The sequence below is a fragment of the Rhinopithecus bieti genome, unplaced genomic scaffold (genome assembly GCF_001698545.2).
Source record: "Rhinopithecus bieti isolate Rb0 unplaced genomic scaffold, ASM169854v2 scaffold_6380, whole genome shotgun sequence".
NCBI lineage: Eukaryota > Metazoa > Chordata > Mammalia > Primates > Cercopithecidae > Rhinopithecus > Rhinopithecus bieti.
Window position 1 is genome coordinate 3,838,545 of NW_016806642.1, and position 22,945 is coordinate 3,861,489.

The following is a 22,945-nucleotide window of genomic DNA, read 5'->3' on the forward strand; positions in this document are numbered from 1 at the left end:
TTTGAAAAATGTTTTCAAGCTATACTTGTTTCTGCCATGATAGTCAGAGAACTTTTGCAACACTCCTTTTTTTGTGTGTGAGTAGAGCCACAATTATTTTCTAATGAGAATTGATTAAGCTCACATGCAAAGACACATAGGCTCAAAATAAAGGGATGGAGGAATATTTACCAAGAAAATGGAAAGAAAAAAAAAAAAAGCAGGGGTTGCAATTCTAGTCCTTGATAAAATAGACTTTAAACCAACAAAGACCAAAAAAGACCAAGAAGGGCATTACATAATGGTAAAGAGATCAATGCAACAAGAAGAGCTATCTATCCTACATATATATGCATGCAATACAGGAGCACTCAGACTCACAAAGCAAGCTCTTAAAGACCTACAAAGAGACTTAGACTCCCACACAATAATAGTGGGAGACTTTAGCACTCCACTGTCAATATTAGACAGATCAACAAGAAAGAAAATTAACAAGGATATTCAGGACTTGAACTCAGCTCTGGACCAAGCAGATCTAATAGGCATCTACAGAACTCTCCACCCCAAATCAACAGAATATACACTCTTCTCAGCACCACATCACAGTTTTCTAAAATTGACCACATAATTGGAAGTAAAACACTCCTCAGTAAATGCATAACAAACAGTCTCTCAGACAACAGTGCAATCAAATTAGAACTCAGGATTAAGAAACTCACTCAAAACTGCACAACTACATGGAAACTGAACAACCTACTCCGGAATGACTACCAGGTAAGTAATGAAATTAAGGCAGAAATAAAGATGTTCTTTGAAACCGATGAGAACAAAGACACAACGTACCAGAACATCTGGGACACATATAAAGCAGTGTTTAGAGGGAAATTTATAGCACTAAATGCCCAAAAGAGAAAGCAGGAAAGATCTAAACTTGACATCCTATCATCACAATTAAAAGAACTAGAGAAGCAAGAACATACAAATTCAAAAGCTAGCAGAAGACAAGAAATAACTAAGATCAGGGCAGAACTGAAGGAGATAGACACAAAAAACTCTTCAAAAACTCAATGAATCCAGGAGCTGCATTTTTGAAAAGATCAACAAAATAGACCACTAGTCAGACTAATAAAGAAGAAAAGAGAGAAGAATCAAATAGACACAATAAAAAATGATAAAGGGATATCACCACTGATCCCACAGAAATACAAACTACCACTAGAAAATACTATAAACACTTCTATGCAAATAAACTAGAAAATCTAGAAGAAATGGATAAATTCCAGACCCATACACCCTTCCAACACTAAACCAGGAAGAAGTCAAATCCCTGAATAGACCAAACACAAGGTCTGAAATTGAGCTAGTAATTAATAGCCTACCAACCAAAAAAGGCCCAGGACCAGACAGATTCACAGCCGAATTCTGCCAGAGGTACAAAGAGGAGCTGATACCATTCCTTCTGAAATTATTCTAAACAATAGAAAAAGAGGGATGCCTCCGTAACTCATTTATGAGGCCCACATCATCCTGATACCAAAACCTGGCATAGACACAACAAAAAAATAAAATTTCAAGCCAATATCCCTGATGAACGTTGATGCAAAGATCCTCAATAAAATACTGGCAAACTGAATCCAGCAGCACATCAGAAAGCTCATCCACCACGATGAAGTCAGCTTCATCTCTAGGATGCAAGCTGCTTCAACATATGCAAATCATCACATAAACAGAACCAATGACAAAAACCACATGATTATCTCAGAGGCAGAAAGGCCTTTGATAATATTCAACCCCACTTCATGCTAAAAACTCTCAATAAACGAGGTAATGGTGGAACATATCTAAAAATAGTAAGAGCTATTTATGACCCATAGCCAATATCAAACTGAATGGGCAAAAGCTGGAAGCACTCCCTTTAAAAACCAGCATAAGACAAGAATGCCCTCTCTCACCACTCCTATTTAACATAGTGTTAGAAGTTCTGGCCAGGGGAATCAGGAAAGAGAAAGAAATTAAGGGCATTCAAATAGGAAGAGAGGAAATCAAATTATCTCTGTTTGCAGATGACATGATTGTATATTTAGAAAATCTCATTGTCTCAACCCAAAATCTCCTTAAGCTGATAAGCAACTTCAGCAAAGTCTCAGGATACAAAATCAATGTGCAAAATCACAAGCATTCCTATACACCAATAACATACAAACAGAGAGGGAAATCATGAGTGAACTCCCATTCACAATTGCCACAAAGAGAATAAAATACTTAAGGACTTCTTCAAGGAGAACTACAAACCACTGCTCAAGGAAGTAAGACAGGACACAAACAAATGGAAAAACATTCCATGCTCATGGATAGGAAGAATCAATACTGTGAAAACTGCCATACTGCAAAAGTAATTTATAGATTCAATGCTATCCCCATCAAGCCACTATTGACTTCCTTTAAAGAATTGGAAAAAAACGACTTTAAAGTTCATATGGAACCAAAAAAGAGCCTGCATAGGCAAGACAATCCTAAGAAAAAAGAACAAAGCTAGAGGCATCACACTACCTGACTTCAAACTATACTACAAGGCTACAATAACCAAGACAGCATGGTACTGGTACCAAAACAGATATATAGGCCAATGGAACCAAACAGAGGCCTCAGAAATAATGCCACACATCTAAAACCATATGATCTTTAGCAATCCTGACAAAAACAAGCAATGGGGAAAGGATTCCCTATTTAATAAACAGTGTTGGGAAAGCTGGCTAGCCATATGCAGAAAATTGAGACTGGGCCCCTTCTTTACACCTTATACAAAAATTAACTTAAGATGGATTAAAGACTTAAACGTAAGACCTAAACCCATAAAAACCCTAGAAGAAAACCTAGGCAATACCATTCAGGACATAGGCATGGGCAAAGACTTCATGACTAAAACATCAAAAGCAATAGCAACAAAAGCCAAAATTGACAAATGGGATATAATTAAACTAAACAGCTCAGCTTCTGCAGAGCAAAAGAAACTACCATCAGAGTGAACAGGCAACCTATGGAACGGGAAAATATTTTTGCAATCTAACCATCTGACAAAGGGCTAATATTCAGAATCTACAAAGAACTTAAACAAATTTATAAGAAAAAAAATAATCCCATCAAAAAGTGGGCAAAGGATATGAACAGACACTACTCAAAAGAAGACATTTATGTGGCCAACAAACATACGGAAAAAAAAGTTCATCATCACTGGTCATTAGAGAAATGCAAATCAAAACCACAATAAGATACCATCTGATGTCAGTTAGAACAGCAATCATTAAAAATTCAGGAAACAACAGATGCTGAAGAGGATATGGAGAAATAGGAACGCTTTTACATTGTTAGTGGGAGTGTAAATTAGTTCAACCACTGTGGAAGACAGTGTGGCAATTCCTCAACGATCTAGAACCAGAAATACCATTTGACCCAGCAATCCCATTACTGGGTATATTCTCAAAGGATTATAAACCGTTCTACTATAAAGATACATGCTCACGTATGTTTATTGCAGCCCTGTTCACAACAGCGAAGACTTGGAACCAACCCAAATGTCCATCAATGATAGACTGCATAAAGAAAATGTGGCACATATATACCATGGAATACTATGCAGCCGTAAAAAAGGATGAGTTCATGTCCTTTGCAGGGACATGAATGAAGCTGGAAACCATCATTCTCAGCAAACTAACACAGGAACCAAAAAACAAACACCGCATGTTCTCACTTATAAGTGGGAGCTGAACAATGAGAACACATGGACACAGGGAGGGGAACATCACACACCAGGGCCTGTCGGGGGGTGGCTGGCGAGGGGAGGGATAGCGTTAGGAGAAATAACCTAATGTAGGTGACAGGTTGATGGGTGCAGCAAACCACCACGACATGTGNAAACAGATATATAGGCCAATGGAACCAAACAGAGGCCTCAGAAATAATGCCACACATCTAAAACCATATGATCTTTAGCAATCCTGACAAAACAAGCAATGGGGAAAGGATTCCCTATTTAATAAACAGTGTTGGGAAAGCTGGCTAGCCATATGCAGAAAATTGAGACTGGGCCCCTTCTTTACACCTTATACAAAATTAACTTAAGATGGATTAAAGACTTAAACGTAAGACCTAAACCCATAAAACCCTAGAAGAAAACCTAGGCAATACCATTCAGGACATAGGCATGGGCAAAGACTTCATGACTAAAACATCAAAAGCAATAGCAACAAAAGCCAAAATTGACAAATGGGATATAATTAAACTAAACAGCTCAGCTTCTGCAGAGCAAAAGAAACTACCATCAGAGTGAACAGGCAACCTATGGAACGGGAAAATATTTTGCAATCTAACCATCTGACAAAGGGCTAATATTCAGAATCTACAAAGAACTTAAACAAATTTATAAGAAAAAAAATAATCCCATCAAAAGTGGGCAAAGGATATGAACAGACACTACTCAAAAGAAGACATTTATGTGGCCAACAAACATACGGAAAAAAAAGTTCATCATCACTGGTCATTAGAGAAATGCAAATCAAAACCACAATAAGATACCATCTGATGTCAGTTAGAACAGCAATCATTAAAATTCAGGAAACAACAGATGCTGAAGAGGATATGGAGAAATAGGAACGCTTTTACATTGTTAGTGGGAGTGTAAATTAGTTCAACCACTGTGGAAGACAGTGTGGCAATTCCTCAACGATCTAGAACCAGAAATACCATTTGACCCAGCAATCCCATTACTGGGTATATTCTCAAAGGATTATAAACCGTTCTACTATAAAGATACATGCTCACGTATGTTTATTGCAGCCCTGTTCACAACAGCGAAGACTTGGAACCAACCCAAATGTCCATCAATGATAGACTGCATAAAGAAAATGTGGCACATATATACCATGGAATACTATGCAGCCGTAAAAAAGGATGAGTTCATGTCCTTTGCAGGGACATGAATGAAGCTGGAAACCATCATTCTCAGCAAACTAACACAGGAACCAAAAAACAAACACCGCATGTTCTCACTTATAAGTGGGAGCTGAACAATGAGAACACATGGACACAGGGAGGGGAACATCACACACCAGGGCCTGTCGGGGGGTGGCTGGCGAGGGGAGGGATAGCGTTAGGAGAAATAACCTAATGTAGGTGACAGGTTGATGGGTGCAGCAAACCACCACGACATGTGTATACCTATGTAACTAACCTGCACGTTCTGCACATGTATCACAGAACTTCAAGTATAATTCAAAAAAAAAAAGAACAGGCACAATATTTCTCATACATATTAGACTTTTGAAAAACAAGTATTTTAATACATTCTCTGGAACACAGTAAGTGCTCATAAATAGTTGTTGAATCAATTAAAGTATATAATACATAATTAATATAGATATTTATCCTCGTGTTTAAAAAGAAAACAGTCCTTAGGAATTTAGAAAGAAATGAAAAAAAAAAAAAGCCTGTGTTGAAATATACAAATATTTGAAGAAATCTGTATAAAGTATACAAAGACAAATCCACAGTCTGATCTAAATGATACATCCATGATGTATGGATGTGCAAGCAGTAATTCAATTTGCACAATATGCCCAGCATAGTAAGCATATTAGTCATGCTTACTCTTCAATTATTACTATGAAGAACAAATCCAAATCCATATTCTACTGAATAATCATAATTTGGATTTTCAAAGGAAGATCAGACTGTTTAATTTCTACTGTAAAAGATTATTTGTGTTATTTTTACCTATCAAATTCTACTTAAATATAAAACAGAACAGTCTCAATCAGTGTTTTAGCAGAAATAAAATTATTCACAACTTGTTCCATTGATCTCAAAAAATCTCTGAGTGTGTAGGAAAGTTTATGAGTAAGAAAAGCAATTCTGACAATAATGTTGCTTTGATGAGTTAACTCAATGAGCTCCAAATGCCACTAAGTTTTGCTTTTACTTTATGTTAGAGAAGCATCTATCTCTCACTTAAATAAGCATTTAAGCATTTAATTTAAATGCAACTGAAAACATTATTTCTTCAAGTATCAAAATTTAACAAAATATATATAGCCTGATCTATTTCTAGTAGCCTTGTCATTTTAAGTATGCTAACTTTTATTTATTCACTTGGAATATAAACTGGTCTTGTTATTCCCATCAAGTAGCTGTTAAAGACTTGAATTATTTTTTAATTAAAAAAAACTTCCAATATCCTGGCATAAGCATTTGTCACTTTGAAAACACAATTTCAAGTACTTTAATTCCTGATACTACTCTGATCTTGTCACATATTAATTCCTAAAAAATGCATAAGGATAAGCTACGACTCATAGATGTAGGTACAATAAAGTCAACAAAGTTGAGTCAGAGTAGGCATCTTATCTAAGGTGTAAATTAAAATCTATACATAAATTTACTCATTTAAATATTAACTGGATATTCAATAAATGCAAGCTACCATATGCGATGCTAGAAATGTAGAAATTAATTAAAATGTATTTACTTTAAGAAATAACATGCTATTAATTTTTTTACATGTCAAAGCACTATAATACCTCTGGGACTTCAAGTTCAACATGGTAAACTGGAGCCAGGCACGGTGGCTCATGCCTGTAATCCCAGCAATCTGGAACGCCAAGGCAGGTGGATCACTTGAGGCCAGAAGTTTGAGACCAGCCTGGAAAAACTCCAGCTCTACTAAAAATATAAAAATTAGCCAGGCATAACACGGTGAAACCCCATCTCTATTAAAAATATAAAAAATTAACCGGGCATTGTGGCGGGCGCCTGTAGTCCCAGCTACTCGGGAGGCTGAGGCAGGAGAATGGCGTGAACCCAGGAGGCGGAGATTGCAGTGAACCGAGATCACGCCACTGCACTCCAGCCTGGGCAACAGAGCGAGACTCCATTTAAAAAAAAAAAAAATAGCCGGGCATGGTGGCGTATGCTCATAGTCCCAGCTACTTAAGAGACTGAGGCATGAGAATCGCTTGAGCCTGAAGGGCAGAGGTTGCAGTGAGCCAAAATTGCACCACTCTACTCTAGTCTGGGTGACGGAGTGAATTGCTGTCTAAAAAAAAAAAAAAAAAAAAGATGATAAACTGAACAAATGGATATTTCCCTCCTGAGATACCTTGAAAATTATAGTAAAGTAAATAATATCAACCCACTAAGAGAGAGAATGAGAGAGAGACCAGCAGCAAAAGAGAAATTTATACAAATTTCCAAAACATTAGTGTGTTAGTCCATTCTTGCATTGTTAAAAAGGAATACCCGAGAGTGGGTAATTTATAAAGAAAAGTGGTTTATTTTGGTTCATGGTCCTGTAGGCTATAAAGGAAGCATGAGGCCAGCATCTGCTTCTGGTGAGGGCCTCAAGAAGCTTACAGTCATGGTAGAAAATGAATGGGGAGCAGGTGCATCACATGGCAAGGGGGAGCAAGAGAGGGTGGGAGGAGATGCCAGGCTCCTTTAACAACCAGATCTTGCATGAACTCAGAGCAAGAACTCACTCATTACCACGGGGAGGGCACCAAGCCATTCGTGATGGACGTGTCCCATGACCCAAATATCTCCCACCAGGCCCCACCGCCAACACTGGGGATTACATTTCAACATAAGATTTGGAGGGGACAAATACCCAAACCACATCAACTAGCAAAGACTAATGAAGTATAACAAAGGAAGTAACTACATAGGATATTTGGAGAATAGGCTGTCAACATGAGGAAACAAACCTGCAGACATTCTAAATGACAAGGGCAAGAGGGTGAGGTGGGGCAAAAAAGAGAGGCTGTTTTGGTCTGCATGTGTAATATCTGCATATGTAGTTCACCTCCTCACAAACAATGCACAGCAACTAAACTAGCTCTATGTAACTGTCAGGAGAGTGACTAACAAACAACTGAAATGAACTTTGACTAGTCTAAGCAGGAAAGAAATGTATTAAAGTTTACTGGGTAGCTCTCAGAACCTCAGTGAGTGCCTGAGAACCAGGCTAGAAAAGCACACAGCCAAGACCACACCCAAAATCCCATGTAGAATTGCTCTAGAGAAGACAGTCCTGCACCATACCAGGATACTGCATGTTATGACTGAAACCTCAATGCCTACTACCTCTGAGCTCGTGGGAGCTCATTTGCTCTTTCATGTCTCACACTTCTGATCTAAAATCTGGCACAAATGCCTCTAATTGATGGAGCCTACTTCACACTCTACATGCAGACTGCCAGGAAGCTTGGGAAAACAGGGGTTATTAAGTGGGAATTCCTCAAACACGAGCAAAGTATTCAAAGGTGTCAAATGGCCAAAGACAATTAAAAAACTATACTATATACTCTTATACGTTAAAGGAGGGAAAAGTACAAGTTATTTGAGAACAACTTGAGCTTTCCATGTAAGCTTGGCACCGGTATGGTAAAGCCCTGACATTTAGGCGACAGGCCTTTAGCATAAATGGCAGCTCTTTGATTGAGTGCCTAATATAAAGCCTATCAGTTGATAAACACTGCCCATATGCACAGAAGTCACATTCTTCCTGTTTCTTTATTTAACAGCCATGCTGAATGGAGACATAAAGACATGAAGAAAGTCTTTAGCATTGTGTTAAATTTTCTTTTATAAAAGAAAGTAAAAGGAAACTAACCACAAGGGACACAGGGATAAATTAAAGAAAAAAAAAATCTTTAATGAGTGTCGGCAGAGACATTTCAGAAAGTTTTGGATCCATAAAATAACAAAGGAATAATGTGAGCAAGAAAGAGCTTTTGAAAATTACATGCATAGTGCAAAAAAATTTTTTCAGTGGTTTTAAAAAAAATGCATAATTAACAATTCCCCCTAAAGGCAAAAAACACACACACACACACACACAGGAAATAAATGTTTAAGAAAAAATTCATTTAAAAATAAATCCAAGAGACCCAAATCCAACCGACAGTAATTCCAGAAAAAAAAGAATAGAAAGGAGAAAATAATCACAAAAAAAAAGAAAGAAAATTTCCCAGAGATAAAAGGCACAAGTGTTCCCAGAGACAAAAGGCACGAGAGATAAAAGGCATATTTCCCAGAGATAAAAGGCACAAGTGTTCAAAGTGTAAAATATGGCTACCGGGTTCCAAGAAGGAAGAATGGAAACAGATTCTATTCCCAAACATGTAATTAAGAAATTACCAAACAACAAAGAAAAAAAAAGAATGTAAGAAAAGATTCCAGAGAAGAAAAAAAAAATCACTAAAGGAGTAAGAAACAGAATGGAAACAAATGTTTCATCCTGAATACTAGAAACACCGAATACTAGAAAATAATCCAGCAACTGACTTATAGAAAATTCTTTTCAGTTTAGAATCTTATGCCAGTCAAAGAAGTATCAGAGAGAAACAAATATATTTTTAGTGATGTAATGGCTTACAAAATTTATATAGTATAAATTTCTTTGCCAGAAGTAACCTTATAAAGTATTCCAGCAAAATGAGGAGAAAACCAAAAAGGACAAAAGCACATTCAGGAAATCGTGGTTACAAACAAGTTTGCTGGCTCTGCAAACTTTCAAATGACTAGTCCAGATAGCAGCTGTAGTATATATGGCCCCCAAAAGGAGATGGCAAGGAGGAAGGTGGAGATGGTAGGCAACCTGACACATAATATAATCCTGAAGCCAGAAAAAAACTTGAAAATAAAATAAAAACACAGAATAAACACCAAGGAAAAGGAAGTCATAATTCAAAATTGAAGCCACTAGCATATGAGTCAGTGGACTTCAAAAAAACAAAAAGAGAAGAAAATGCATTCAAAAAAATAAAGTAAAAAGTTGAAAATTATTAAGGATGAAACCAGGAAGGCCTACATATGCTTTCCCAATAAGAAAAAATAAAGGTAATTTGAAAAAGCTTTACAGAAATTCACAATGTAAATATGAATGAAAAGAAAATATGGCAAATTTTTAACAAATGCTAGAATTAAATAATCCATTTGAAAGTAAGAATCCTCTTAACCTTGATTCTAGGAACATTCTTCTTTGGGTGGCTCAGGAGCCATACTGAATGAAACGTAACTGTAGAATACTTCTTGATTCTGCAGTAAATAACATTTACAGGGTCATAATAACTTTAATGCTATTTATTAATTCAACTTTTAGGGTCAACGAATAGACAAAAATATAAAATTTAATTACAAATACTAAACCTAAAATATTATCAATACTCTCACCATACAGTTGTCAGATTTAAGTGGTATAATATACAAGGAGAGATGGTGAGAGGACAAAGGGTGAAATATCCCAATCTCATGAAGGATGGGGTCAAGAGAAACTGTCTGTAGTTAACGGAACAAATATCGTGGTGGAAATGACAAATGTAACTAATAAAGGAACTCATAAAATTAACATAATTATATGTGGAAGAGCAAGAAAGGAAGGAGGTGAAATGAGTAGGCTAAATTATCTTCTACTGTGGTATCTGCTTGAATGATAAATGGAAAAAAAAAAAAAAGCAGGCAGTATAAACATACAATTTAGCCCTAGGGGAAGAAAGACTAAAACCAGAAATGGTTCAAACTAGTTGTTCCCAGGGTCAAGTTGTACCCCTTAGTGGAGGTAGCAGGACAGAGGGCTACTGCTTTATATTCAAATAAGTTTTTTTAATCATGTACATGGATTATTTTCACCCCAAATTATTATTTAGTTCCTTTCATTAAATAAAGTACTATGGGATTTCAGAGAAAATTGCTACTAACAAAGTCCTAGGGGCCAACGAAAGGTGAGATTTTTAGTTGAACTACAAGAAATACAAAGGAAGAGAGTAGTATTGTACGTCTTCTATTTTAAGATTCACAATATTTTAACACCTCTGGGATCAGGATCATTGTTAAAATTTAGAGCATCTTACAATTCCCGATGGCCTGATAGCAGCTGTGATCTAGTTGTTATTGATTGCATACATCCAAACTGGGGCACCTTCTTAATGACCAACCAGACAATTTTAACCCATCAATATTTTAGTCAACAAACTATTTAAAGACCATTTGAGGAAAGAATATAAACTTCAAAAAACCCTATATTGACATCTTACAAGATCAGTTAAAAGCCAGCATCAAAATTACCAAAATGAACCAGTTTGGAAGAAAATCCCAGAAACAATAGTGAGGCATTCTTTTTTGAATTGCTGTATCACAAATATTCTTGATAGCCCAGAGTATGATACTGTTTGGGAAAATATTTACATCAACGGTTCTGAGATCAAAAGCAACTTGGAAAAAAAAAACAGATTTTGAATATGAATAAGAATCCCTTAACCAAAATCTTTGATTTATACTTACCTTATGACAATGATATGATTTAGATAAAAATGTTTATATATATAATTCTAAGTGAGCTATCTAAGTATAAATTTTAAATGATAAAAAAATACTGTAAAATAGTTAAATAGGCAGAGCTTTTCTTTTACTGATACAAAAATGATGGTTATCTGTGTTCATTCACGTTGCAATAAAGGAAAACCTGAGGCTGGGTGATTTATGAAGAAAAAAGGTTTCTTGGCTCATGGTTCCACAGGCGATACAAGAAGCATGGCACTGGCACCTGTATTGCATCTGGTGAGGGCCTCGAGTTGCTTCCACTCATCATGCAGGCAAAGGAGAGGGGAAAGGATGCCAGCATGCAGAGATCACATGGTGACAGCATGGAAGCAAGAGAGAGGAGGGAGGAGCCAAGGTCTTTTTAAAAATCAGTGCTCACAGGAACTAGTAGAGTAAGAACATGCTCATTAATGTGATGATGTCACCAAGCCACTCTTTGGGGATCTCCTCCATGATCTAAACACCTCCCTCTTCAGGGCTCACCTCTAACACTGGGAATCAAATTTCAACATGAGATTTGGAGGGGACAATTATCCAAACTATATCAGTGGTATAGCTTAAAAATCTATGTTGTCTTAGACTTGAAGAATTACAACTACCTAGTAAGAAGCAGAGTAATTACTTATGATTGGGAAATTATAAAAGATTCCATAGAGTGGACATTTAATTACCCCTCGAAAATGCAGAGGAATATAAAGCACATTGTAGATATTAGTAAATGAGATTCCCACCAAACCTATGGTCAGTAGAAACAAACATCAGCCAAAGGGTATTTAAATGCCAATAAGAACTCCTGTTCTTATTGATACAATAAGAATTGATTTACAAGTTTAGAATCCAGTTAGTCAAAAGACCAAGAAGCCACTTGCCTAAATTACCGTTTTTTTAGATTGTTTCTTTGCATCCTGTTTGTTCTGTCAATAAAACTTTTCTCCCGGCCTGGCACGATGGTTCACACCTGTAATCCCTGCACTTTGGGAGGCCAAAGTGGAAGGATCACTTGAGTTCAGGAGTTTGAGACCACCCTGGGTAACACAGCAAGACTTCGTCTCTACTAAAAATTTGACAAATTTAGCCAGATGTGGTAGCATGCAACTGAGGCGGGAGGGCAGCTTGAACCCAGAGACTGAGGCTACAGTGAGCTTTGATCGTGCCACTGCACTTCAGAATGGGTGACAGAGTGAGACACTGTCTTAAAGACATATTTTCTCTCCCAAATCAGTCCCATGACTAGCAGTGTTGTTGCAAGACACCAGGTCACTAGAGAAATACCCAGCTACCTCCTGAATAGGTCTAATATGATAAGTATGCCATAATTCTAAGAGATAACATCTTACTAATATAACAGCAACTACAATTAATGGGGGCTTATGTGTATGCCAGTATGTTTTCTCTCTGTGTTTATACACACACACACACACACGCACACACATAGATACAATATGTGTGTTTATCTATGTGTGTATACGATTTATCATCTCTTTCATCTCCTAAACACAAACCACTTTGGTTCAGAAATTCTGTTGGTGTGCACAGAAATCTAATTATTTGATTATCTCATTTTACAGTTTCTTAATTTGTATATGTTTAGATGCCCAAATAACAGCTGCTAAAGTTACAATGAGAAAATATAATTAATTCTGAAAAAAACTAAGTTGTCCTCCACCCTCACAAAACAGATAGTTGGTAACAGCTGTTCTTAAACATGAGTTTTCGCGTTTTAAAGCCTATGATGATACCATTATAGAAGCACCTGAGACTCTCTATTTGGCTCAAACCTTTTAGCTGTTATTCTAGTGAAAACAGATAAAACATTTATATGTCCCCACGAACTTTATAGACAGTATTGTTCCAAAGGTAGGGCACACTCACTCACTTTCACTTGTACTTATGTGCACTCACTCTCATTCATTCTCTTTCTCCCCCTCTTGGCACTCCTAATCTCTTTTGCCTTGCTCTATTTTTTTTCCATATACTTATTACCTTCTAGTATATGGTATAATTTACTCTATTAACTTTATTGTTTGCACTCCGTTATGTCTTACAAGCACAGGGATGCTCATCTATTTTGTTCACTATCTAGAATAATGCTTAGCCCCGAGTAAGCTCTCAATAAATATTTGAAAAAACAAATGGAATTCTAGATGCTCATAATATATGGCAAGAGAGCATTAAATGAAGTTAAAGTAAGCTAAGGCCTCTGTATTTTCCTGTATTAATTACTGCTCAAAGTGTATTCATTTTCAACTTTGATAACTTAAGGATTCATATGTTAACAGTAGTTACTGAACAATAGAAATAGAGTGTATAACTTTTAAAGTAGTGAAAGAAAATTTGAAGTGATAAAAAATAATCAACCTAAAATGTGGAAATAAAAAAGAAAATAACCAGAATTATGATCAAATAAAGAAAGCAGAACAGTAAATACAAGCCTAAATATATTAGTAATTGTATTAAATGTAAACTGACAAAATTCTCCAGTGGAAAGACATTGAATTTAAAATACCTTAAGAAATAAATGCTGTTTACTACAGACACAACTAAAACATAAGAATATAGAAAGGTTGAATGCAGAATGACAGAAAATGATATAAGACACAGAGACACATTTAAAATAAGTATGTAGAAATCTGAAAGCAAAGGATGGAAAAAAGATTTAACATGCACTTACTGAACAAAAGAAAGCTGGTGGAGTTATATCGATATCATACAAAATAGGCTTTAATGCAAAAAGAAACATTAGAAATCAAGAAGCTTACTCCAAATTGATTAAAGTTTCAATTAACCAGAAAATACTTTTAAGTTAATAACTGGGCAAAAGAAATATAAAATCAGAACGTATCTTAAACTGATCTTAGTGAAAACAGTATCTCAAAACTTATTTCACACAGATAAAGAAGTATGTAGAAGGCAGCTCAAAGCCATAAATAATACTTTTCAAAAAGAAGAAAGGCTGAAAATTAATGTGCTATCATTCCTTTATAATCAGTTAGAATAAAACATTTAATAGAACATTCACTTAAGCAGTTAGAACAGAAAAAATTAAAGAAAATGAAGGGAAAAAGAAATAATAAAGAAACATTGTCTTAATTACTACAGATTTAAAATGAGTCTTGCTATCTGATAGCACAAATTCTCCCATTTTGCATCTTTTTCAAGAGTGCTTTAGCATTCTTTGGGTTTTGACTTTCCCATATATAGTTTAGAATCAGCTTGTCAAGTTCTAAAAAGTTGCCAGGAATTTAACAGAGATCCTATTGAGACTGTTTTGAGTCTATAACAATGAAAAGGAAATGGATGTCCTCTAATTATTCAGTCCTAAAATTTATGACTATCTGTCTCTATATACTGAGTTCTACTCTAACATGAGATGTAAACCTTGTCTGATTTTTTCCATAAAAGTCTCTGAACATCTTGTTAGATGTTTTTCACAGGAACTTCATGTTTTTGAAATTATTTTAAATGATGCATTTTTTTAAGATTTCATTTTCTGTTTCTTCATGGCATATAGAAATATACTTGATTTTTAAAGCATTTTTTTAAATAACAGTTTTATAGGTCTATTATTCATATATCATAAAGTTCACTCTTTTATAGCATACAATTCACTAGGTTTAGTAAATTAACAGAGTGACTGTATGCTAACAGAGTGATGCAATCATCACCAGTGTCTAATTTCAAAATATTATCATCACCCCAAAATGTGCCTCTTCCTCATTAGCAGTCGCTCCCCTTTCACCAGCTTCCTCCATCCCTGGCAACCACTGATCTACTTTCTGTGTTTATGGACTTGCCTATTCTGGACAGTTCACATAAATACAATCTTGGGGTCTTTAGTAACTGGCTTGCTTCTCTTAGCATAACGTTTTCAAGGATCATGCATGTTGCAGCATTTATCAGCACTTCATTCCTTTTTATTGCCTAGTAATATTCCATTGTATGGATATACCTCAGTTTGTTTATCCATTAATCAGTGTAGGGGCATTTGGGTAGCTTCTATTTTTTGGTTATTATGAAGAATGTTGCTACTAAAACTTCTGTGCAATTTTTTGTGTGGATGTATATTTTCATCTGTCTTAGGTATATACCTAGGAATCAAATTACTGTGTCATATTACCACGTGACTATATTAAACACTTATGTTTAGCATTTGAAAATAATTCATGTCACTTTCAGATGGAAGCATTTAAAGATGGCTCACGAGTGTCCATGCTCTCCTTTCCCCTACCACACCAAATGGGAAAGTTCTGTGTTCCAGATGGTTACAGTTACAAAATAATGAAGTTTTCCTGAACTTAGACCTCCAAGTTATTACATGGAGAAGTTGTCCCAGAGAGTTGTCTTAGTCCATAGGAGACTTTGCATCAATGAAGAATTGCATTAAGCCCATGGGATTTGAAGATTATTTGTTACTGCAGCATAACCTAACCTATCCTCACAGACACCAGGCTCAATTTCACCAGTAATTAAAGTAGTAAATATTAATGAGATAATACCCATCAGATGGCAAAAAATTAAATGTTCTGGCAATACAAAGTTTGTCCATCTGGTGTAGAGCAATAAAAACAGAAATGGAAATTGGTGAATCCACACTAAAAATATGTGGCATTATCTAATAAAGTTGAAGTCTACAAGTCCTGCTATCCCATAATTTGTCTACTGGTTCTATGCTCTAAAGAAACTCCTGTATACCAGCACACTTGTAGACGGATCATAGTTGCTTTATTTATAGTGGCAAAAAGGAAGGAAGGGAGGAAGGCAGGAAGGAAGAAGTGATGGGTGAGGGAAGAAGAAAGGAAGGAAACTAAATATGCATAATCAGAATTCATTTTTTAAATTAATGTGTTACATTTATACAATTGAATATATCCAGCAATAAAAATGAACAAACAATAGCATTCAATCACCAAAAAAAGTATTGAGCACCTCTTACATGTTAGGCCCTATTTCACACACTAGGGACATAATAGTGAGCAAAATTCTGCCCTTGTGGAGTTTACATTCTAGTGGAAATGGGATAGAAAAAACAAAGATAATTAAGAAGTCATAGAGTATTTTATAAGGTAAAAATATGCTATAGGGAGACACAGAGGAGAGGAGAGGAGAGAAAAAGAAACGAAAGGAAAGGAAAGGAAAAATAATATATTACAAGGTAAGAAGATATGCAATTTTAAATACTGTAATCAGAGTAGGCCTCATTGAAAAGGTGACATCTGAACAAAAACTTAAAAGAAGTGACAGTAACAAGGCAAACCATGTGGAAATCGGGAGGACAAGCATTTAAGGCAGGGAAAGCTAAAATGAAAAGTTGGTTTCTAATACAGTCAAGAAATAGCAAGGAGCCCAGTGTGGCTGGACTAAGTAAAGTGAAAGCAAGAACAGTAGGAAGTGAGACCAGATAGGTAAAGTGGCAGGCAGAATGATCAGGTAGGGCCTTGGAAGTTATCCTAAGGACTTTGGTTTTTACTCTGTGTGAACCAGAAATCCATGGAGAGTTTGGAGCAGAAAAGTGACATGATCTGACACACATTATAAAAGGAGAGCTCTGATTGCTATTTTCAGAATGTATTGAAGAGGGAAAAAGGTAAAAGCAGGGAGAACAGTTTGGAGGTCCTTGCAATAACCCACATGAGAGTTGATGGAACCTTGTACTAGGGTGGGAGCTGTCACTGGCGTTTGAACCAGAGCAATGCCATCTTGAGTAGGGGGTAGGTAAAATGAGGCTGAGACCTACTGGACTGCATTCCCAAACAGTTAAGGCATTCTAGGTCACAGGATGAGACAGGAGGTCAGGACAAGATACAGGTCATAAAGACCTTACTGATAAAACAGGTTGCAGTAAAGAAGATGGCCAAAACCCACCAAAATCAAGATGACAACAAGAGTGACCTCTAGTCATCCCCACTACTACACTCACACCAGCGCCATGGCAGTTTACAGATGCTATGGCAACGTCAGAAATTACCCAATATGGTCTGAAAAGGGGAGGCATGAATAATCCACCCCTTGTTCAGCATATCATCAAGAAATAGTCATAAAAATGGGCAACCAGCAGACCTTGGGGCTGCTCTGTCTGTGGAGTAGCCATTCTTTTATTCCTTTACTTTCCAAATAAACTTATTTTCACTTTACTCTACCTAATTTCCCCGAATTCTTTCTTGCACGAGATCCAAGAACCCTCTCCTGGGGTCTCGATCGGGACCCCTTACCTATGATGGAGCCATGGAAGTAATGAGAAGTCATTATCTTCTGGATTTGTTTTGAAGATAGAGCACAGAGAATTCCCCAACACATTACAAATGAGGTATGAGAGAATAGGAGGAATCAAAGATGACTCCAAGGTTTGAGGCCTCGCTAACAAAAGATGGAGATGAGGAAGACTGCAGATAGTGCAGGTTTGGGAAAGATGAAGATTCCATTTGGAGAATTTGAACTGGAGATGCCTACTAGACATCCAAATGGAAATGCTCAGTAGAGAGCTGGATATAAAGATCTGAAGTCCAGAGGGAGGAGTCAAGGCTTGAGCTATCACTTTCGGAATCATCAACACACACACATAAACAGATTGCATGAAATCATCAAAAAGCGTGGAGAGAAACGAGCTACACCTTAAGGTGCTCCAAGGTTAAAACCTCTAAGAGAAGACGAGAGGCTAGCACAGGAGACAGAAAGGAGCAGCCAGTGAAGAAGGAAGAAAATCAACAATGCATGTTGTCCTGGAAGTCAACAAGGGACTGTTTCAAGGAGCAGAGTAATAACCGTGACAATGCTACCAGTAGTGAAGTAAAATGAACACTGACAACTGACTATTGGATGAGCAAAGGTAATATCATTGGTGAACTTGACAGTAGTAGACCTTGACGTAGTTTTAGCACAATATTGAAAACAAAAGATTAATAGGAATGAGTTTTTTAAACAGTGTGAAGAGAATAATTAGAGACAGGGAATAGAGACAACCTTTTTTTTTTGAGACATTCTCACTTGTCTCTCAGGCTGGAATGCAGTGGTGCAATCCTGGCTCACTGCAACCTCTATCTCCCAGGTTCAATCAATTATCTGCCTCAGCCTCCTGAATAGCTGGTATTACAGGTGCCTGCCACCAGGCCCATATAATTTTTTTATATTTTTAGTAGAGACGGGATTTCACCATCTTGGCTAGGCTGGTCTTGAACTCCTGACCTTGTGATCCACCCAACTCAGCCTCTGAAAGTGCTAGGATTACAGGCATGAGCCACCATGGCAGACCGAGACAATTCTTTCAAAAAATGTTGTTTTAAAGGAAAGAGAAGAAATCCCTTAATCTCACAAACATGTTAAGCAAAATAATCTATGAATGAATGCCTACTATAATCATATAAAACTTTTTTTGGGCCAGGCATGGTGGCTTACACCTGTAATCCCAGCACTTGGGGAGGCCAAGGCAGGCGGATCATGACGTCAGGGGATTGAGACCATCTGGCTAACATGGTGAAACCCCATCTCTACTAAAAATACAAAAAAAAAAACAAAAAAAAAACAAAAAACCCATAGCCGGGTGTGGTGGCACACACCTGTAATCCCAGCTACTTGGGAGGCTGAGGCAGGAGATCGCTTGAACCCGGCAGGCAAAGGTTGCAGTGAGCTGGGATCGTGCCACCACACTCCAACCTGGGTGACAGAGAGAGACTCCATCTCTAAATAAATAAATAACTTTAAAAAAGGGTAAAGATTTGTGATGAAGAAGGAACAAACAAGAAGTTTTCGGATGTTTGCAATGTTCCTTTTTTGGGGGTGGTGAGTAGTGAGAAATTTGCCTTATAATTACCTGTTATATGGCCGGGTGCAGTGGCTCACGCCTGTAATCCCAGCACTTTGGGAGGCCGAGGCAGGTGAATCACCTGAGGTTGGGAGTTTGAGACCAGCCTGACCAACATGGAGAAACCCCGTCTCTATTAAAAATATAAAATTAGCCAGGCGTGGTGGCGCATGACTGTAATCTCAGCTACTCAGGAGACTGAGGCAGGAGAATTGCTTGAACCCAGGAGGCAGAGGTTGTGGTGAGCTGAGATGGCGCCATGGCACTCCAGCCTGGGCAACAAGAGTGAAACTCCATCTCAAAAAATAAAAAATAAAAATAAAAAAAATTACCTGTTGTAATAATTTATCATATTATCTGTCAATCATTAAATTTGTTTTATATGCTTCTCCCTATATTCGTTACAGTTCACATTTTTTAAAGATTTTATTTATAGTTATGTAAGATTTGTAGCTTAAAATGTTTTAAATATTAATAAGATTATGTGTGAAGATAACAGGTAATATCACTATTAAGTCACAGAAAGTATTAAATTAGCCTGGGCAACACAGCAAGACCCCATCTCTACCAAAAACCAAAAAACAAAAAACATGTTTGAGAAGGAATATTCCAAACTATAAGCAGATCGTATTTGAATAGCAACTCCAAAAGGTTGTATGTACTGAGTCTGGCCAGTAGGTGAACATTTGCAACTTTCTAATTTAATTAAAACTGGAATTTGTAAATCACATAAAGTATTAAGAATTAGAGCAGACTATAAGCCTTTTATTCATTTTAACTCCACAGGACATACTCTTTAAGTGGGTGTGTTTGGCTTTCAGTATGAAAATGCAGTACAATATCTGAGACAGAGTTCTTTTTTTTTTCCCCCTGAATACTTTTAGTATTTATTTCCAAGACCTCCCAGAAATACTGCACTTCACAAATACACACCATTTGGTCCTATTGTAGTGATCTAAGTGTGAAGAGATTACTTTTTTCTCAGTAAATTGGTGAGAGAATAAGTCCCCACATTACAAAGGAGGAACAGAGCCTCTGCCAACCCTGACAACACTCCCAAGCCATGAATGAGTTGGCTGTGGACCGTGAGCTGTCGGATCCACCCAGTTTCAGTTGTTTTCCAAATGACTAGCAACCAGGGTATATTTGAGTTCTACGATTCCCTGTTCACTCAACAAGCAATTTACTTAAATCTCTGAGCATCTGTTTCAATGAAGATGACTATCCCTACTTCGCGAGAGAATATGAGGGAAGATAAACGCCTGAATAACTTATGACATTTCCAGCCCAAAGGCAAAAAGGTACTGAAAATAAGTCAAAATGTGCTCATAAAAAAGTACTTCAAATCCATTTCACTCTCCCAAATTGCACACAAAGCACATGTGGGTGAGAAAAGATTGTTTTGTTATTTTGAATCCAAGCCACGGAAAAGAGGCAGAAATATTCTTAAACCTGTCCTTACTAGTGATAACTAAGTTTCAAATAATCTTGAAAACGCTACTGATAAAACATGAGAAGCAGCAACAAAAGCTACTCTAACATTCTCTGTCTGCTAAAACAACCCCACATTTTCTTTTAATCAAAAAGAGAAGTACAAAGTACACTAACCCTTCACTGTACAACTTGTGTGTGTGTGTGTCCATTCCTAATTTCTGGTTTATCTGTTTAGTTAATCTCTGCTATTTTCTGGGATTCATTCCAAGGCAACTAACTGCATTACTAAAATTGGCATCTCTGCTATTGTGCTTAATTTCAGAGCGGCTCAGAAGTGACCTGAAACCAATTTTTTAACATTCTGCCCACAACTTTATGCTAAAAAGTAGCGAGCACTGTTCAAGAACAATAATTGATAGGAAAGGGGCAATGTTTGTTTTCCTCTAAACACATTTTTATTTCCTCCAGATGGACAATATTTAAACAGAAAACGTGCTATGCTAAAGCCATGTATTGTTGTTGCAGTGTTGCAAATACTGGCTTAAAGATTATTTAAGGTAATATGAGAGGTGTAAATATTCATATAAATCTATATGTTTCTGAGCTCTTTATAAATGTTTTTCTCTGCATCTTTTGGTTGGAAAATCCTAAAAGCCTAAGTCATAAATGCATATAAACTAATGCCAAGATTAGCACAGATTGTTTTTATTTCATGAAATTATGAAACTAGCAATGTTTGTAACAAATTAAAGAGTTAAGTAATTTTACTTTTTTATTCTAGGGTATACCTTAGATATTCTCAAAAGGCCCTCAGAAATTATCTTAATCCAACCCTCTAACTTGAAAAAATGAGGAAACTCAGGCCCACTGAGGTTAAACTAACCACAGTGTCATAAATAATAAACAGGAAATCATACCAAAACTCAGATTTTCGGATTCCAAGTCCAGAGCCGTGAAGGGGTACTTGTTTCAATATACTTTAATACTTACAGAAATAAATGTTAACAGAGGACACCCCAAGCAACCCTTCAGTATAAAGAACTCCATTAGGCTGACAAGAGCCCAGAATTCTAATCTGTCTGCAAACACAAGTCCTAGAAATAACACCAGAAATAGCCAGTTTTTAAATGGCACCGCACCTGGGGTTTCCAAATGATTCCTTAGTTGGGTCTCTTTCTCGCCACTACAAATCCCTTTCAGTAAGTGGTTTGGTTGGGATTGGGTTTGGGGTTTTGCTGCTGCTGCTGCTGCTGCTGCTGCTGCTGCTGCTGCTGCTGCTGCTGCTGCTGCTGTTTAATTTGCTTGCAGGGAATGGGGGAAGGTGGGAAACAAAAGCTTAGGTCTAAACCATCCCTACAGCACAATTATTTTTTCTCTTGTCATTCGAACCAGCAAATCCTCTTCAGGGCCCCAGGGCTTACTGTTTTAGGTGGCAGTCCCTTCAGTTTCCAAAGTAGGCAGGAAGCCTGGAAAAGAAGTTGGCGGGGTGGCATGCTCTCTCGGTGGTCCTGGGCAGGTTCGCGCCAGGCGCGGCCGGCTGCTCTCAGCCGTGCGCCCAGATCTTCCTCGCCCCGCGGCAGCCGAGAGTCGCCCGACGTCGCACCCACCCCCACCCCCGCCTCCCGCCGGACGCTGACCCCTCCGGTGGTCCCGCTAAGCTGCCCCGGACTCCTGGTCCCTAAGCGGCCCGCGGAGCTCCGCGTCTGCCACGGGCGTCCCAAAGCCCCATTCTCGAGCTACCCGGAGCGGGAAGAGGTGGCAATAGAAGGTGCCGGAGAGGGAAGCGGGTCCCACCTTGATCCGGATCCGGGGGTCCAACTCGACCGAAGGCAGAGATGGCGGCGGCGCCGGGGCTCAGGCACCTGCGTCGCGCGCGCTCGGCCGGCCGTGGGCTCTGCGATGGGGCCGCTCCGAACTCCTCGCCCAAGGTGCGGGGCAAGTCTCAGGAGAGAGGAGGGCAGCCGAGTGCGTGGGGAGGTGGGGCTGAGCAGGAGCGGGCTGGGGTGGGGAGAAGGGAGGGAAGAGTCGGGTGGCCGCCGGCGCGCGCCCCGCGCCCTCCGCAGCCGCCCCTAAGCGGGAGGAGCGGACTCGAGCTGTCAGGACGGCCGCGCAGGTGGCCGGGGGCGGCGGCGGGGAATGCCGCTGTGGGTGGCCGCGGGCCCGCGGGAGGAGAGACCCGGCGCTGGGGAGGGAGGACCCCCTGCCCGCAGAGAGGCCGAGAGCCCAGGCAAACCCAGCAAGCACGCGGCGCCGCGAGTTCCCTGGCAGTCACCCCTGCGTCGGTGGCTGCAGGCTTGAAATAGGCAGTGGGGTTCCCCTGTTCCTCCCACTCCCAGACTTCCAGAACTCTGCAGCAGCAGGTGTGTA

The 22,945-nt window shown here is 38.3% G+C and overlaps 1 protein-coding gene across 1 annotated transcript in view; it reads right to left on the bottom strand.

Moving 5' to 3' along the window:
- LEPR (leptin receptor) overlaps positions 1–22,545 on the bottom strand; it is a 98,312-nt gene extending 75,767 nt beyond the window's left edge. The window contains 1 exon segment of the mRNA XM_017877181.1: positions 22,373–22,545. The gene's annotated coding sequence lies outside the window, so the exon portion shown is untranslated.
- Between the last annotated feature and the right edge of the window lie 400 nt (positions 22,546–22,945).